General features: G+C 32.8%; 1 pseudogene across 1 annotated transcript; it reads right to left on the bottom strand.

Moving 5' to 3' along the window:
• Positions 1 to 14: 14 nt before the first annotated feature.
• On the bottom strand, positions 15 to 19,413 carry LOC114390047 (annotated as a pseudogene). Its single transcript, XR_003661813.1, has 16 exons — positions 18,878 to 19,413; positions 17,579 to 18,686; positions 17,127 to 17,417; positions 16,226 to 17,023; positions 15,493 to 16,137; positions 11,670 to 12,196; positions 10,362 to 11,475; positions 9,914 to 10,204; positions 9,018 to 9,815; positions 8,306 to 8,923; positions 5,376 to 5,977; positions 4,122 to 5,235; positions 3,674 to 3,964; positions 2,782 to 3,570; positions 1,866 to 2,686; positions 15 to 52 (listed from the first exon to the last, which is right to left on the bottom strand). The product of XR_003661813.1 is annotated as an uncharacterized LOC114390047 (transcript).
• Between the last annotated feature and the right edge of the window lie 965 nt (positions 19,414 to 20,378).

The raw sequence follows: 20,378 nt of genomic DNA on the forward strand, positions 1-20,378 counted from the left end.
AGCGCGGACTTAGACTAGACATCATCATCTTCACTATAAACAATTTCACAGCCTATTGGATACAGTATTTCCAATTATGATGTCAAAATAATTTTTACTAACATACAATATAATTCAAAATTTATAATACTATTTTCTTACTACTAACTCACAATTTTGCCACAAGCAAAGTTATTTTTTGTCACCAATGATAAACAAATTGAATTCCTTTATACATTCTTCATGAAAAAAATACTAATCATGCAACCCCAATTAAACACTCCAGTCCTAGCACTCCTTTCCTTTCGCTCCAATTATACAGATCAAAATTCTAAGAAGAATTAAAATCAAATCATTAACTAAGTTTTTAGTTCCTACTTTTTTTTTAATGCAATTTTTAATTTTTAAATTTTTGTTTGACGGGTGAAGTTTTTTCAACCTTTTTTAATTAAGATTTTTAATCTCTAAACTTTTGCTTGATTGATTAAATTTTTTCAACTTTTTTCATTAACATTGAAAAATGTAGTTTTTAGTCCTTAAAATCTTATTAAATAAATAAAAATATTGAATTCAAACCTTAGAAACTAAAAATTATTTGAATAATCCAAATTCAGAGTATCTGATTATCATACAATGATTACATTGCTTGTGTAGGAAAAAAATGAATATGGCCACATTCCCAGCACAATAGACGTGATCTAATGGAGCTACTAGCAATAGTTTGTATGGGGATTTTGAACTTTACGGCAAATGGCTTACAAAGGAAGGACAACAGAAGAGTTTTCTGACTTTGCTTCTCATTTATTGTCTCACCTCTACAATCCAATTCTCCAAAGTTATTATGATCATCAAATAATCCCTTCTAATTAACAGCTTCTTCTTATCAATGACATTGTGTTTATTAAATTTTAGTGAATGAATTTCTGATATTTCACTTATGTGGATGTATGGTCTACCTCTAATCAGCCGCTGGATTTGTTATTATGATCATCAAATATCCTCCTTAATTGTTTGAAAAACATTACACGGTATTCACTTATAAAAAAGATTATTGTAAATGTTAAAAAAATAAGAAAGACCTGCACAATTTCAGAAAATCACAGGATATATATATATATATATATATATATATATATATATATATATTACAGATCTATTTATATGCCCAACTCAAACTCAATAAGAATCTAAGTAGGCATTCTGCTTACAAAAACCAATATATATATACTTAATTGTTTGACATAGATCATATAGTAGTATGCTAGCTAAACCCTAAGAAGTATACTTTCAAAATTTAACTAATTTAAGTTTTTCTCTGTCCTGATCAAATAATTTAAGTCTTGGTAATCCTAATAATTAAAAGGGAAAAAGCCAAACTTGCAAAAGCAAAAAAGTTAAAGATGTAAATTTGTATTAATTTAAATATTTAAAATAAATAAATAATCAAATTCTTTCCTAAAAGTGTGAGATAGTGTTAATTTAATCCCTAAAAGTAAATAATGAAATTCCTTACTGTATCAGTTTAATTCCTAAACTTAATACTTATTGTCATTTAGTCCCTCAAGATATGCTAATATTTTTATTTAAGTCACACAACATTTAGAATTTTGAACTCAAATAAATAACAACTTGGATTTTCAAAGAACATTTTTATCTAACCAAAAAAATAACTTTTTATCATTTTATTACTTTTCGGGGTTTAGTTGGCCGCGTCTCACAATTTTAGTAGTAGAACTTGTAAGGGAAAATCTAAAACTAAACAAAAAGTATATTAAATAATTTTTTTACTTTCTTTTAATTATAATGTATGCACAAGCTTATATATATATATAGATATATTTTTTACTTATTAAAACTAAATACAATTTTGATATGTGTTGGTTTATGTAATTTTGAAATAAAAATATATAGAAAGATAAAACTTGAAAGGTTATATATAGAAAGTTCATAAAGTCGTAAAAGATGAATATATAAAAATGCGTCAAAAGTACATGATGAAGATAGGGTGAACAGAAGTTGGGTTAAGTGAATTTTTGACAACGGAAACCAAAATAATAAAATAAAAAAAAAAAGAAAAAAGCTATGGAAAACTTGCGTGTCCCCAAAGCTATGGTTTGTAGTCTGATGCAGAGCTGCTGAGATAAGGATCATCAAATCGAATATCTTCCTCCATACTGCCTTCTTCTCTGACTATATGGATTCCAATTGCTTTAATGACTGAGCTCTCTAACTCTAACACACCTTCTTCTCTCTCTTCTTCTTCATCGTCTAACACACCTTCTTCACTCTCTTCTTCTTCATCGTCTAACACACCTTCTTCACTCTCTTCTTCTTCATCGTCTAACACACTTTGATATGTAACCTCCACATGGTTCCATTCCTTTTCCCAAGCCACTTTTTTAAACAGATTATTATTTTTGAAAGCATACGCTTGGAGATCAAAGATATGTGTATGATCCAATCCCAACATACTTTCTGTATCGTCCGTCTCATGGGACTCAAATTCTTGAAATTTTCCATTGATGAACACCTCTGGATACCGGATAAAAAACCCAGTAGACGGTGCAATATGAAGACAAAGAAGTTTGGCTGGAAATTTATTACGAAACCAGAAAGAAATTGAATGTCCACTGCTTTGCTGATCGAACCACTCTGGTATACTTGTTCCTGGAAATACAAACTCGATTCCTCCAGCCTCATGCAGTTCCTGTTAGTCATATAATTCATACAGAATTCATAAGTTTAACAACAATAAGTGCACTATACATCATCAAATCATATACATTATAAAAAAGACAATACCTGATTTAAAAGCATGCTTTTACTCGAGGAAGTCAAGGATGCACAGTTTCTTGCATCGAAATGCTTTAAGTTTGGTGGAAGCCCTCTAATTTCCTGAAGATGCTTGCAATCATGCACCACAAGAGTTCTTAAAAATTGCAGTTCTTTGAAGAATTCAGGAAGGATTGTGAAATTATTCCCCGGTAGATTTAAATATCCTACATGAGCAAACCTCTTGGAACCTATAAAAAAAAAATCATCACATAGATTGCAGTCCGTGGCCTCAAAAGATAGTATTGAGCCCACTACTTTTTCTTCACCTTCTTCCGATTCTACCCATTGCCACCTGTTGCAACTATCCGTTATACAGAATTCAAACAGTTTGGGCATCGTGGCTAAGCTACATCGTAACTGAACAATTCCACAACTATTCAGCCATAAAAACTGGAGTCCAATAAGATTTTGAAATGAAAATGGCAATTCTTTCATGTGAAGGTCATGCAAAGCAAGTGCCGTTATGTTTTTCATCTCTCCTAATATTTCTGGAAAATACTCAAGACTCGAACACCCACCAAGGTTAAGTGTTTCAAGAGAGGTCAAGTTGAGAGGCGGAAAACTCGTAAGCTTCCTGCAACCATAAGCACTCAATGTTTTAAGTTTATTCAGAAAACCAATTGAGTCATCAACTGCAACTAAACTCTCACACCAATTAAATGAAAGTTCCTTCAAATTTGGGAGATCAGATACATCAGGTATCTTTGTTAAAAATTCGCACCGGTCAAAATTTAAAACTGTTAGATGCCCGAGCTTCTGCAAAGACAAAAAAAAAAAGAAAGAAAGAAGAACCATATGAATAAATTTAAAGTGAATTTATGAATTCACGGGATAAGGAAAATATACTCTTTAAACTTGCCTTGGATGAGCCATGGAACTCAAATGACGTAATGGAGCTGTCAGGTAACTTGCATATAACAAGGTTGATAGGATCAAAGTTAGATGGTAAACAATTTGAAGGATATCTGTGCCATTCCAGTACTCTTAAACCTTCTGGAAAATAATTGGGACCTTTGGAAAATTTGCAATTTCTAATAATAAGTATTTTAAGGTTTTTCATCTTCATGAAGGCGTTTTCATTCCATTCCACTGTTTCTTCTTTGTCAGATATGGAGAAATCCAGACATATGATTTCAATTTTACTAGTCCCCTGTTAATGCAAAAAGGCACGAATCAACCACAATACAACTTGTATGAAATATCAATTGACTCACTTAGAGAAATTTACAAATTATCAAGAAAAAGTTAACTATGATGTAAATATGAGATAGGCAAAAAAAATTTCAACTATTCATGAGCTCACTCACCGTGTTGTCTTTTAAAACTTGAATGATATCTTTTGGTAACAATAATCTCTTGCACTTCCCTGGCTCTTCTGGTGATCTCTGCCGCTCAATTTCTCTACCCATGTCCTGGATCATGTCGTGCATTTCAACAGTATCACAGCAGCTAACCTTTACGAGAGATTTTTCAACCAACACCCCAATATGATGCTTCGTGCAGTTACCATAAAGGTCACGGAGTATATCATCAACCTCTGTCCATTCATACCCTTTGAAGCAACAAGCAATGTCAAGAAAAACATTCTTTTGTTCTTCCCCCAAAGCATCAAAGCTTACTTTTAGAATCTCTTGGATTTCATCACTGGGAATTCTTTTATAATGTTCCATAGCAGATTCCCATTCTGCTACAGTTTTTTCAAACAAGTTGGAACCTATAACTTCCAAAGCCAATGGAAGGCCAGAAGCATAAGTTACTACACGATTCAAGACATCCTCATAACTTGGATCAATTTTTTCTCTTTTAAAAGCATTCCACGTAAGCAATTGAAGAGCAGCACTCTGATTTAAAACCTTCACCTCATAGGTTCTTTCAACCTCATGATATTTTAGCAGATGTTTGTCCCGAGTGGTAATGATGACTCTGCTACCGGGACCAAACCAATCAGGTCTTCCAACAATAGCCTTTAATTGCTCGCGCTTATCAACATCATCTAAAATCAAGAGAACCTTCTTTCGTTGGAGCCTATGTTGTATCATTGAAGCTCCTTCTTGCCAACTTGTTAAGGTGATGTCCTTCTCCCCAAGTAATTTTGAAAGAAGGATGCTTTGAAGGTGTTTTAACCCATGTTTATTTGATTCTTCTCTCACATTTTGAAGAAAACAGGATTCATCGAAATGGAGAGCAATGAAATTATGAACTGCCAGAGCAAGTGTTGTTTTTCCTAACCCGCCCATTCCATGGATCCCTATGATATGGACAACATCATGGGATCCAACATCCAAAAGCTTCATTACCTCTGTCACTTCTGACTCTAGACCAACTGGATAATCCGCAACATGTAAAGAAGCACGACTAAACTTCCTAGAGATCTCCTCAACAATACTCCCAATAAACTCGTATTCATATGAATCTCTGTTTCTAACAAACAAAAAAAGTTCTGATGAAGTCAGCGTAAAACCCTTGCATCCATATTTAAATTTGACTAGTTAAATCAATAGACAAGTAAAACCTAATCCAATAAAAACCATAAAGTAATATATATTAGTATGATTGTATACCCATCTTTGAAATGATAGCCAGACAAGTCAGCTACTTGATGCAAAGCCATCCTCCATTTCTGCAGCTTCTCCTTGTTAGCTTTGAACCTCTTCTGATGCTTAGCCATTGCTTCTCCATAACTACCTTTCTGGTGTCTGACATGAGAAGGATCTACCTTATAAAAGACCGGTATAACCAACAGCCCTTGACTCTTGCAGTGAAGGATGGTTACTAGTTCATCTAAACAAAATGAGGAAGATGCATAGTTTTGAGAAAGCACAGTAATAGCAATCCTGGACTCTTGAATTGCGTTGGAAAGTGCAGGTTTTATTTCGTCTCCTCTCGGAAGCTCCTGATCATCAATGAAAGTGTAGATTCCCCTGTCACAAAGAGCTTTGTAGAGATAGCCAGTGAAACCCTGGCGTGTGTCTTGGCCTGTGAAGCTGAGGAACACATCGTAGTTGTATGCAAGGGAACGTGTTGTCGCAGCCATTATTAGAAGAAAAAAGTTCAGTATGATAATGGTTGATATGCTGGGAGAGTAGAACCAAGCTTGAAGAAATATAAAAAAGATAGTATAGAAAATGTTAAGTGGGGCACCAAGCATTATTTCACGCGGTACCAAATGGTGTTACAAAGAAGGTAGCCGCCTTTGTGGAAAATATCTTGTTTTTTCTCATTCTCTGTTTTAAAAGTCAAGTCAAGCTCTTATAAAGAAAGATGCTTACTTTTTTTTCATTTTAAAAACTACTTTTTATAATCAAATTATTACAAATAAACAATAAAAGTATTTTTAATAATTGGTACTGTATTTCAAATGATTAACTGGTGGTACTACTAATTCTCCCGCCCCAAAAAGAATTGTTAATTAGAGAATCAAAATATATATTAACTAATAAGTAATCTGATAATTTTTAATCACAAGAGCTTCAAAATTTGTCTTTTATATATATAAATTTCTCATTGAAAGAGTTTTATAATTACCTTGATAATTTTGCTGAAAACACCCACACATAAGATGTTTTACTTTAAGTCAGATGTATTTGTTCGAAAAGTATTAGAAGTTAATTTTGTATAATAAAAATCATGTGAAAATATGAAAAATGTTAACCAATAATTTAGGACATTGATTAAAAAATAAAAATAAAAATATTGAAAAATATCACATACGATATACCTTTTTTGTAATTTTCCATGCACTTGTTAATTTGATAACGCAACTTCAATTTTGGTGGGTCAAAGAAGATTTTCATATTTTAATTATTCATAATACTCTTCTTGATGCATATTAATAGTATTCTTTACGTCATCAAAAAGAAAATATACTGAATAATATTATTCAATTTATCTTTCACTTGATTCAAACTTCTTTCTCATTTTATCCGACTTTTCTATACATGAATATTCCCATCCTAAAAAAGGAATAATATTCATATTCATTTTAATTTTAAATAAAACAACCGCGTTTCATTTGCCTCTCTGACAAAAAGGCAGAAAAACAAACGTGTAGACCGTAAAAACAGGTTTTCTCATTTGCTTCTTTAGCTCTTAATGGGTAAAGGCAGAAAATTAGACATGACAGACCATAACAAACACTTTCATAGGACAAAAACAGAAAAAAAGCTAATGCTTTTTTTTCTATATAGTTTTACAATTGTGCACTTTGATCTTTCAAATTTTTTTATTACATATCTAGTCTAAAAAATGAGAAACTAGTTTTTGTCTCACTCAAATGTGAATTCTTTGTTGCTTCTCTCACTCACACGCACACGCACACAAAGTAGAAAGGCATCAGGAATAAAACAATGTTACCGATTGAATTATGAAACGGATCACAATTATAATTACAATAATATAAAACAATGTTAGCGATGACCAAAGGGAGGATGGAAGCTATCAATCAACTATTTCTTAAACGTACTTGTGTGGATGTTTTATGCCAAAACATTTGGTGTGTTTGGTTAAATTGCTGCGTGTCACTGCCAAATCTCTTTTTTAAATCCTCTAATGATTAGTCTCTTGATTTATTTTTAACCCCCATTGCATATTCCTGTAAAAAAAAAAAAAACTGCTATTGCATATTGACTTTTATTTAATTACCACTCCTTTTAGTTCCATTCATTTTTGCTGGGAGGATGTCTCACTGGATTTGAAGCATAAAAGTATCAACTATAAAGGTGATGGCAAATCCTCAGATAAATGGGAGAGAACAGCAAATTGTATTTCATTGTTTGGATTTTTTGTGGAATCGATTGAATTATGGAACGGATAACAATTATAATTACAATAATATAAAATTTCGACCTTGATTTTGCATTTGCTGCACCATCTTTTTTTAAGCCACGTAAACAGCATATTTGGATTAAATTTTGGATATCACGCTTTCACATATAGAAGTAACTTTTTTTTTTATTTTCTAATAAAAATATAGTTTGAAATTTGAAATTATCTTCAAATCTAACGATGTTATTTTTATTTAAGTCACACAACATTTAGAATTTTGGACTAAAATAAGTGACAACTTGTATTTTCAAAGAACAATTTTATCCAACCTAAAAAAAATAACTTTTTATCATTTTATTACTTTTAGGGACAAAATTTGCCGCGTCTCGCAGTTTCAGGAAAAAAAAATTGGTCATTTACTTATCTATTTGACATGTTTTTATATCTAACTAATATGACATTAATAATCTTTTTTAGACTTTGATGTTTTTATGTGAATACCAATTTAGTTGACTTGCACTTAAATTTCCAACTTTTTATATAGTTATTTAATAAAAAAATATTATTCCATTATTATGTTTGAAATTAAACTAAGTTTGAAATATTATTTCAAGTTGGATAAAACATGAAAGGTTATATATAGAAAATGCATAAAGTGGTGAAAGATGAATATAAATGAGTCGAAAGTACATGATGAAGATAGGGTGAACACCAGTCAGTTGGGTTAAGTCAATTTTTGACAACTAAAACCAAAATAATAAAATAAAAAACATGAAAAAAATAAGAAAAAAGCTATGGAAAACTTGCGTGTCCCCAAAGCTATGGTTTGTAGCAACCAGGAGTTTTCTGATGCAGAGCTGCTAAGATAAGGATCATCAAATCGAATATCTTGCTCCATACTGCTTTCTTCTTTGAATATATAGATTCCAGTTGCTTTAATGACTGAACCTTCTTCTCTTTTTTCTTTTACATGGGTTAACACAATTTGATATCTAACCTCCACATGGTTCCATTCCTTTTCCCAAGCCACTTCTTCAAACTGATTATTATTTTTGAAAGCAAACGGTTGGAGATCAAAGATATATGTGTGGTCCAATTCCAACATACTTTCTATCTTCTTACTTCCATAATAGAATGGACGTTTTAGAATTTTTCCATTGATGAACACCTTTGCTTTGACACCAATCCCAGTAGACACAGGTGCAATAAGAAGACAAAGAAGTTTGGCAGGGAATTTATTACGAAACCAGAAAGAACTTGAATGTCCACTGCTTTGCTGATCCAACCACTCTGGTATTCTTGTTCCTGTAAACATAAAATTGGTTCCTCCAGCCTCATGCAGTTTCTGTTAGTCATCATTCATAAAGAAATCATAAGTTTAACAACATTAAGTGCACTATACATCATCGAATCCTGTACTGTAACAAAAAAGACAATACCTGATTTAAAAGCATGCTTTTAGTCGAGGAAGTCAAGGATGCACAGTTTCTTGCATCAAAATACTCTAAGTTTGGAGGAAGCCCTCTAATTTCCTGAAGATGCTCGCAATCACTCACCATAAGTGCTCTTAAAAATTGCAATTCTTTGAAGAATTCAGGAAGGATTGTGAAATTATTCCCCGATAGATCTAAATATTCTACACGAGTAAACCTCTTGGAACCTGTTAAAAAAAAATCATCACATAGATTGCAGTTCATGGCAATAAACCAAAGTTCCTTTGAAGATATCATTGAGCCTACTTTTTCTTCACCTTCTTCCGATTCTACCCAATGCCACCTGTTGCAATTTTCAATACGGAATACAGACAGTTCGGGCATCATGGCTAAGCTACATGGTAACTGAATAATTCCACAACTATTCAGGGTTAACCGACAGAGTCCAATAAGATTTTGAAATGAAAATGGCAATTCTTTTATGGGAAGGCCATCCAAATCAAGTGCCTTTATGTTTTCCATCTCTCCTAATATTTCTGGAAAATACTCTAGACTGGAACACCCAGAAAGTTGAAGTGTTTCAAGAGAGGTCAAGTTGAGAGGTGGAAAACTCCTAAGCTTCCTGCAACCATAAGCACTCAATTTTTTAAGTTTATTCAGAAAACCAATTGAGTCATCAACTGCAATTAAACTCTCACACCAATCAAATGAAAGTTCCTTCAAATTTGGGAGATCAGATACATCAGGTATCTGTGTTAAAAATTCGCACTGGTCAAAATTCAAGACTGTTAGATGCCAAAACTTCTGCAAAGGAAAAAAAAAAAGAAATGAGAACCATATGAATAAATTTTAAGTGAATTTATTAATTCATGGGATGAGGAAAATGTAATCTTTAAACTTGCCTTGGATGGGCCATGCAACTCAAATGACGTAATGGAACTGTCGGGTAACTTGCATATAAGAAGGTTGTTCGGATGAAAGTTATATGGTAGACAATTTGAAGGATATCTGTGCCATTCCAGTACTGTCAAACCTTCGGGAAAATAATTGGGACCTTTGGAAAATTTTCCATTTCTAATAATAAGTATTTTAAGGTTTTCCATCTTCATGAAGGCGTTTTCATTCCATTCTACTGTTTCTTCTTTGTCAGATATGGAGAAATCCAGGCATATGATTTCAATTTTACTAGTTCCCTGTTAATGCAAAAAGGCACGAATCAACCACAATACAACTTGTGTGAAATATCAATTGACTCGATTAGAAAAATTCACAAATTATCAAGAAAAAGTTAACCATGATGTAAATATGAGATAGATAAAAAAAAATTCAACTATTCATGAGCTCACTCACCGTGTTGTGTTTTAAAACTTGAAATATATCTTTTGGTGACCATAATCTCTTGCACTTCCAAGGCTCTTCTGGTGATCTCTGCCGCTCAATTTCTCTACCCATGTCCTGAATCAGGTCGTGCATTTCAACAGTACCACTATCATAGCAGTTAAGCTTTATGAGAGATTTTTCAACCAACACCCCAATATGATGCTTCTTGCAGTTACCATAAAAAGCACGGAGTATATCATCAACCTCTGTCCATTTATACCCTTTGAAGCAACAAGCAATGTCAAGAAACACATTCTTTTGTTCTTCTCCCAAAGCATCAAAGCTTACTTTTAGAATCTTTAGGATTTCATCACTCGGAATTCTTTTATAATGTTCCACTGCAGATTCCCATTCTGCTACAGTTTTTCCAAATAAGTCGGAACCTATGACTTCCAAAGCCAATGGAAGGCCAGAAGCATAAGTTACTACACGATTCAAGACGTCGTCATAAATTGGATCAATTTTTTCTCTTTTAAAAGCATTCCACGTAAGCAATTGAAGAGCAGCATTGTGATTCAAAACCTTCACCTCATAAGTTCTTTCAACCTCATGATATTTTAGCAGATGTTTGTCCCGAGTGGTAATGATGACTCTGCTACCCGGACCAAACCAATCAGATCTTCCAACAATAGCCTCTAATTGCTCGCGCTTGTCAACATCGTCTAAAATCAAGAGAACCTTTTTTCGTCGGAGCCTATGTTGTATCATTGAAGCTCCTTCTTGCCAACTTGTTAAGGTGATGTCCTTCTCACCAAGTAATTTTGAAAGAAGGATGCTTTGAAGGTGTTTTAACCCATGTTTATTTGATTCTTCTCTCACGTTTTGAAGAAAACAGGATTCATCAAAATTGAGAGCTATAAAATTATAAACTGCCAGAGCAAGTGTTGTTTTTCCTAACCCGCCCATTCCATGGATCCCTATGATGTGGACAAGATCATCGGATCCAACATCCAAAAGCTTCATTACCTCTATCACTTGTGACCCTAGACCAACTGGATAATCCGCAACATGTAAAGGAGCACAATTAATCTTCCTAGAGACCTCCTCAACAATATTCCCAATAAACTTGTATTCATATGCATCTCTGTTTCCAACAAACAAAAAAAGTTCTAATGAAGTCAACCTAAAAGCCTTGCATCCATGTCTTGATAGGTACATTAATTGTCAAGATTAACAAGCACCTATTTTCTCTTTATATTTTACAAGTTTAATCAATAGACATGTAAACCCTAATCCAATAAAAACCAGTAAGTAATATATATTAGTATGATTGTATACCCATCTTTGAAATGATAGCCGGACAAGTCAGCTACTTGATGCAAAGCCATCCTCCATTTCTGCAGCTTCTCCTTCTTAGCTTTGAACCTCTTCTGATGCTTAGCCATTGCTTCTCCATAACTACCTTTCAGGTGTCTGACAGCAGAAGGATCTACGTTATGAAAGACCGGTATAACCAACAACCCTTCCCTCTTGCAGTGAAGGATGGTTACAAGTTCATCTAAACAAAACGAGGAAGAAGCATAGTTTTGAGAAAGCACAGTAATAGCAATCCTGGACTCTTGAATTGCCTTGGAAAGTGCAGGTGTTATGTCGTCTCCGCTGTGAAGCTTGTCTTCGTCAAAGAAGGTATGAATTCCCTTGTCACAAAGAGCCTTGTAGAGATTGCCAGTAAAACCATAGCGCGTGTCTTCCCCTCTGAAGTTGAGGAACACATCGTAGATGGATGCAAGGGAACGTGTTGTTGCAGCCATTATTAGAAGAAAACAGTTTAGTATGATAATGGTTGATATGGTGGGAGTGTAGAATCAAACTTGAACAAATATGAAAAAGATAGCATACAAAATGTTTATTATTACGCAGAGTAACACCGACATAGGGTAACAATGACATAGTACCAAAGTAGATAGCCTTGTGGAAAATATCTCGCTTTTTTTTCTTTTAATTAATTTGATTTTTTTAAATTATAAGCTTCAAAGGTTTTCTTGCATTAGAATTGCGTTTGACTCATTTTTTTATTTGAAAGATTGCCTTAAAATTTAAATTTAGAAATAAGAGGTTTAAATATAACTAAAAAATTTAATATATATTTTTTTAATTTTCATTAGCTTAAAACCTAAGCAGCACATTAACAAAATTGAACCGGATTAAGATATTCTCCTTCCTTGTGACTATTATTTCTTTATACCCAAATTCATATTTTCATTGCCAGTCATTTACAAACTATAGTTTTCTTCATGTTATTAATTGTTTTTTGACTGTTATAACGTGTTTCATTGCACAAAACGCAAATGGCCCACTACTTAACGATATAGACTAATGCCAAGTCTGATGCAATAAGATAGTACAAAGGGAGTATATTTTTCTTAAGTTTATCTAAACGCAAATGGTGCTGCTACTAGCAATCGCTTTTATGATGATTTTGAGCCTTATTGCCAATGGCTTACAAAGGATGGACAAGCCACTCTTGAGATTAATTTGAAGGGTATTAATTAAAATTCATTTTCTCCTTATATGTTCTCATTTGGATGACATTAATCTTAATAAGAGAACCTAAGAATTTCTCCAAACTTCACACCTAACATTATAGGTCTCATATATATATCACCTAACACTTTCTCCAAACTTTACACCTTTATTTTTAAGGACACAAAACCTAAGAATATCATAATTAATCGTCCCAAACTTGATAAGTAATAAGACAAAATATTGATGATATCAGTTAAAAATGGAAAGAAAATCATAATAATAAATTAAGATGAAATTTATTCTAATGGTATACATATGGTAATTTTTTCTTATCTTAAACTCTTGCATGTTTTAAAAAGGAGTCACTTAAGATTCAAACCTACAACTGGGGGATCCTAACTATTCACCAAGAAAGGCCTGAGATGCATCCAATAACAAATGGAGCCGTTTCTGCAGAGAAATTAAAATTTTAAAAGGATGTAATATGAATTCAATCCGTGCAAAGTTTTCTCATGGGGTTCTTTTCATTGCAATGCCTAAAGAAGCAGTCATGGAGAATCATTTCATTTGGGAAAAGAAACAAGAAAGAGAGTATAAGGCATTAAAGTTGCAGATGGAGTGGTGTTCATGGTGGCACTTGAGACTTATATTGGTCGACTAGTAAGTAGTGATAAAGCTTATTAAGTTTCATTGCTATTAAAAAACACAATTTCTTTCTCAACTTATTAAGTTTTATGATAAAGCTTCATCCTTATTAAATGATTTCAATTTTCTTTCTCTTTTTAAAATTTCCACAAATATCATCATCATCATCACTTTGATGATTATTATGGTTTGTAAATCTTTTATCCACTTAACTTTCAAAATAATTTAAAAATCCATTTCTTAAGAATTTGGTTTCTGCAAAAAATTAGTAATTTCTTCTCACATAACACGGCTGTTAATTATCTATTAACATTTGACGTTTATCTCATTTATTTAATATATGTTCTAGCATAACCTTCTAACGGTGATGCTCTTTTGAGAGTTCTTCCGAATGATGGTGAAAGGAACTAGTGAAATGTACCTTCAAAAGTACTTTGACAGCATATAAGAATACAGGTTGAATTAATAGTTGGTTTTACTTGACCTTAAAGACCTTTTTTATAATAGTTGGATTGTCAATTTCATACTGCTAGTTAATATTTTTTAAGTATGTATGTAGGTATTATCTTGTATATGATTGTGTATATCAATATTTTTATCTTTGAATAAAAAATATGTATTAAAATGATTTTTATTGAAATTTTCCTTATTACATTTTGATAAAGGTAGAAATTTTTTACCGCTAAAAACATATTAAAATGTTTTTTTATTGAAATTTTCCTTATTTCCTTTTCATGATATTTATAATGATTCCTACTCAAAAAAAAGATTGTCAATCATGGCCAACAACAGAAAGAACATAAAGACAATAAGAGGATTGAAAAAAGTATTGAAAGTTTGTTGTAGGTTTGCTGATAAAGCAAAGAATATCTCTTTAGCTGAGATTACGTATAATTGCCGAGATAAACTTTTTTTTTTCTGCATTATATTGGACATGCTTTCCATTTGGGCCTTGTTACGATCACATTTAGTGTTCCACCGAAAATTAACAAAATGCAAATAATCAAATATTTATAATAATTATCAATATAAAACAACATTTGTTCACCAAAGATATTAATAATAGATAACACAAAAGTTGACAATTAGAAGTTGTTTTAACATTCTCATCTAAACCATCAAAATATAACTATAACTAAACTTGTTTTCTATTTCACATTGGGAATAAATATTATTTCTTTGCTTGAATTGAGGCATGTCTTCACAATTTCTCCTTCTCCGTTGGTACGTTGACAGTCTTTGATAATCAATGTCAATAGTTTTTGTATTTTTTTTACTCAATTGTTTGTTAACTTTTGTAACCTTTGAATTTTGTTTGAAGAACCTAACATGGAATTTATGGTAACCCACATACACATAGAACTAGACGATATATATCGCGTGAAGGAGCAATATCTACTAAGGTTGTAAATCAACTTTATAATTTTAATCCTTCTTGATATTATTATTCATTGTTATTTCTAACTATGTAAATTTGAATCACAGTATTATCTTGGTCATCACCAATATCAATCATATGCCGAACCCAATGTAACTCGGGTGCATATTCCTGGATGTATGTCTCAACATCAACCATCACAAGCACAATATTAATTTTATGTCCCATATCTAGAATAACTTGTTGTGGGACATCGTTTCATTATTAGTTTAACAAATATGTAAATTTTATTTAAATATAATCAATTTTTAATTTAAAGTTTTCATGTATTTTTATTGATAGATTATTTAAACTTTAAATAAAAAACATTTAACGTAAATTATATTAAAAATATATATAACATGTTTTAAATAATAAAACATTAGAATAAAATAATAACATATCAAATAAAATCACAAAAAATATATAGGAATTAAGATAAAACTTGAAAGGTTATATAAATTGCATAGCCATCAGAGATATACATGATGAAGATGGGGTGGACACTAGTTTGGTTAATTCGATATCCAAACTGATTAATGTTAAACGGTTTGGATTAGTTTGAGTTTTTTAACATTTTTTACATCTCTCAAACCAAAATAATAAAATAAAAAACAAGAAAAAAAAAAACAAAAAAGCTATGGAAAACTTGCATGTCTCCAAACCTATGGTTTGTAGCAAGGAGGGGTTTTCTGATGCAGAACTGCCGAGATAAGGATCATCAAATCGAATATCTTCCTCCATACTGCCTTCTTTAAATATATGGAATCCAGTTACTTTAATGAGTGAGCCATCTAAGTCTAACAAACCTCTTTCTCTTTTTCTTTTTTCATACGCTAACACACCTGGATATCTAACCTCCACATGGTTCCATTCTTTTTCCCAAGCCATTTCTTCAAACCGATTATCATTTTTTATAGCGAACGCATGGAGATCAAAGATATATGTATGATCGATATCCAATTTCAACATACTTTGTATATCGTCCCATAAATAGTAGTGCCAAAATTCTTGAAATTTGCTATTGATGAACACCTCGAGTTTAAGGAAAGGATACCCGGCACCCGACACAGGTGCAATAAGAAGACAAAGAAGTTTGGCAGGGAATTTATTACGAAACCAGAAAGAACTTGAATGTCCACTGCTTTGCTGATTGAACCACTCTGGTATTCTTGTTCCTGGAAACATAAACTTGGTTCCTCCAGCCTCATACAGTTCCTGTTAGTCATAATTCATAAAGAATTCATAAGCTTAACAACATTAAGTGCACCATCATCAAATCATATACATTATAAAAAGACAATACCTGATTTAGAAGCATGCTTTTACTCGAGGAAGTCAAGGATGCACAGTTTATTGCCCTGAAATCTTTTAAGTTTGGTGGAAGCCCTCTAATTTTCTGAAGATGCTCGCAATCACTCACATCAAGAGTTCTTAAAAATTTCAGTTCTTTGAAGAATTCGGGAAGGATTGTGAAATTATTCCCCGATAGATCTAAATATTCTACATGAGTAAACCTCTTGGAACCTGTTAAAAAAAAATCATCACATAGATTGCAATTCATGGCACGAAACCAACGTGCCTTTGAAGATAGTATTGAGCCCACTTTTTCTTCACCTTCTTCCGATTCTACCCATTGCCACCTGTTGCAATATTCAATATGGAGTTGAAACAATTCGGGCATCATCACTAATCTGCATGGTAACTCAACAATTAAACAGCTCCACAGGTATAACACTTGAAGTCCAATAAGATTTTGAAATGAAAATGGCAATTCTTTTATGGGAAGGTCTCTCAAAACAAGTTGCTTTATGTTTTCCATCTCTCCTAATATTTCTGGAAAATACTCAAGACTGGAACACCCAGAAAGTTGAAGTGTTTCAAGAGAGGTCAAGTTGAGAGGAGGAAAACTTGTAAGCTTCCTGCAACCATAAGCATTCAATTTTTTAAGTTTATTCAGAAAACCAATTGAGTCATCAACTGCAACTAAACTCTCACACCCTTTAAATGAAAGTTCCCTCAAATTTGGGAGATCAGATACATCAGGTATCTGTGTTAAAAATTTGCACTTGTCAAACTTCAAAACTGTTAGATGCCCGAACTTCTGCAAAGGAAAAAAAAAGAAGAAAAGAAATAAGAAGGAATGAATAAATTTATAGTGAATTTATTAATTCACTGGATGAGGAAAATATACTGTATAAACTTGCCTTCGATGAGCCATGAAACTCAAATGACGCCATGGAACTGTCAGGTAACTTGCATATAAGAAGGTTGTTCGGATGAAAGTTAGATGGTAAACACTTTGAAGGATATCTGTGCCATTCCAGTACTCTCAAACCTTCTGGAAAATAATTGGGACCTTTGGAAAATTTGCCATTTCTAATAATAAGGATTTTAAGGTTTTCCATCTTCATGAAGGCGTTTTGGTTCCATTCCACTGTCTGTTCTTTGTCAGATATGGAGAAATCCAGACATATGATTTCAATCTTACTAGTTCCCTGTTAATTCAAAATAGCACGAATCAACCACAATACAACTTATGTGAAATATCAATTGACTGAAACGTTTAGATAAATTTACAAATTATCAAGAAAAAGTTAACTATGATGTAAATATGAGATAGACCAAAAAAAATTCAACTATTCATGAGCTCACTCACCGTGTTGTGTTTTAAAACTTGAATTATATCTTTTGGTAACCATAATCTCTTGCACTTCCCTGGCTCTTCAGGTGATATCTGCCGCTCAATTTCTCTACCCACAACCTGAATTAGGTCATGCATATTTACTGTACCATGCCTAACCTTTATGAGAGATTTGTCAACCAACACATCAATATGATGTTTCATGCAGTTATTGTAAAGACCACGTAGCATATGTTCAACCTCTGTCAATTTGCATCCTTTGAAGCAACAAGCAATGTCAAGGAAAACATTCTTTTGTTCTTCCCCCAAAGCATCAAAGCTTACTTTTAGAATTTCTAGGATTTCATCATTGGGAATTCTTTTATAATGTTCCACAGCAGATTTCCATTCTGCTACCCTTTTTCCAAACATGTTGGAACCTATGACTTCCAAAGCCAATGGAAGGCCAGAAGCATAAGTTACTACACGATTCAAAACGTCCTCATAACTTGGATCAATTTTTTCTCTTTTGAAAGCATTCCATGTAAGCAATTGTAGAGCAGCATTCTGATTCAAAACCTCCACCTCATATCTTTTTTTAACCCCATGAGGTGCTAGCAGTTGTTTGTCCCGAGTGGTGATGATGATTATGCTGCCAGGACCAAACCAATCACGTCGTCCAGCAATTGTCTGTAATTGCTGGGGCTTGTCAACATCGTCCAGAATCAAGAGAACCTTCTTCCCCTTAAGCATAGACTGGATCTTTGAAATTCCTTGTTGCTTACTTCTTACTTTGATGTCCTCTCCAAGTATTTCTGAAAGAAGAATGCTTTGGAGGTGTTGTAACCCATGATTGTTTGAACTTTCTCTCACGTTTTCAAGAAAACACAAACCATCAAAATTCTCAGTAATTATTAAATCATTATAGACAGCTCGAGCAAGAGTTGATTTTCCTATCCCACCCATTCCGTGGATCCCTATCATGCAGACACCATCATGGTTTCCAACATCCAAAAGCTTCCTTACTTCTTGTACTTTTGACTCTAGTCCAACAGGCAGATCCGCAACATGTAAACTAGCAGGGTTAATCTTCTCAGAGACCGATGCAACAATTCTCCCAATAAACTTGTATTCATATTCATCTCTATCTCAAACAAAAAAGTTTCAATGAAATTAAACTAAAAGCCTAGTATCCATGCCCTGATAAGTCCATACGTGTATCGACAAGGTTAACACATATTTCTTTTCTCTTTAAATTTGAACATTAAATTGTCAGACAAGTAAAACTTAATCCAATAAAAAATAAAAAATAAAAAGAAAGGTATGGTTGGGTACCTATCTTTGAAATGAAGGCCAGACAAGTTGGCTACTTGACGCAGAGCCCTCTCCCATTTCTGCAACTTGTCTGGAAATCTTTTCTTATGCTTAGCCAATGCTTCTCCATAAGTACCTTTCTGGTGTCTGACATCACAAGGATAGACCTTATAAAAGACCGGTATAACCATCATCCCATTATACTGGGCGCAGAAAAGGATGGTTGCAAGTTCATCCAAGCAAAATGAGGAAGAAGCAAAGTCTTCAGAGAGCACAGTGATGGCAATCCTGGAATCTTGAATTGCCTTCAAAAGTGCTGGTGTTATTTCCTCTCCACTGTGAAGCTTGTCTTCGTCAAAGAAGGTATGAATTCCCTTGTCACAAAGAGCCTTGTAGAGATTGCCAGTAAAACCATAGCGTGTGTCTTCCCCTCTGAAGCTGAGGAAAACATCGTAGATTGATGCACGAGAACGTGTTGCCGCAGCCATTATTAGAAGAAAAAAGTTTAGTATGGTTATGGTTGATATGGTAGGAGGTAGAATGAAACTTGAACAAATATGAAAATGATAGTATACCAAATGCTGTGTATTATAAAGAAGATAGCCGCCTTTGTGGAAAATATCTTGTTTTTTTTCATTCTCTGTTATAAAAAGTCAAGCTCTTATAAAGAAAGATGCTCTCACTTTTTTCATTTTAAAAAATACTTTTTATAATCAAATTCTTACAAATAAACTATAAAAAGTATTTTTAATAACTGGTATTTTATTTAAAATAATTAACTGGTGGTACTACTAATTCTCCCGCCCCTAAAAGAATTGTTAGAGAATCAAAGTATATATTAACTAATAAGTAATCTGATAATTTTTAATCACAAAGAGCCTCAAAATTTGTCTTTTATTAAAACAGAGTAAAAATATAAGTGAGAGACGAAAATAGAGAAGAGATAGAATACGAGAAAAAAGTTATGCATACTCGAAGCGTAATTTTTTTTACATAACTAAGAATCCATTCAAATTCACTGAGTATCACTGAAACTAACGCTCTAGAATCCATTAAAATTACTAGGTCATATTGTCAGAGTAACTGGAATTCCGTATCTCACAAAATCTTAAAACAACCAGCTATGTTTTCATCCAAGACAAACCTTATCATGATAATGAATAAGAAGTTTATATAGATCATATAGTAGTATGCTAGCTAAGTCCTAAGAAGTACACTTTCAAAATTTAACTAATTTAAGTTTTTCTCCTTTCTGATCAAATTATTTAGCATAACCAGTAGGAACCTGATCATCCTAGCAATTAGAAGGGAGAAAGTAGAACCTGCAAAAATAAAAAAGTTAAAGATATAAATTTGTATTGACTTAAATATTTAAAATGAATAAATAATCAATTTTCTTCCTAAAAGTATGAGGCAGTATGCAGTGTCAATTTAATCCCTAAAAGTAATAAAATAAAGGAGAAAAAATCTCCAATGGCCTTACCGTATCACTTTAGTTCCTAAACTTAACTTATTGTCATTT

Source organism: Glycine soja, chromosome 16 (assembly GCF_004193775.1).
Source record: "Glycine soja cultivar W05 chromosome 16, ASM419377v2, whole genome shotgun sequence".
Classification (NCBI taxonomy): Eukaryota; Viridiplantae; Streptophyta; class Magnoliopsida; order Fabales; family Fabaceae; genus Glycine; species Glycine soja.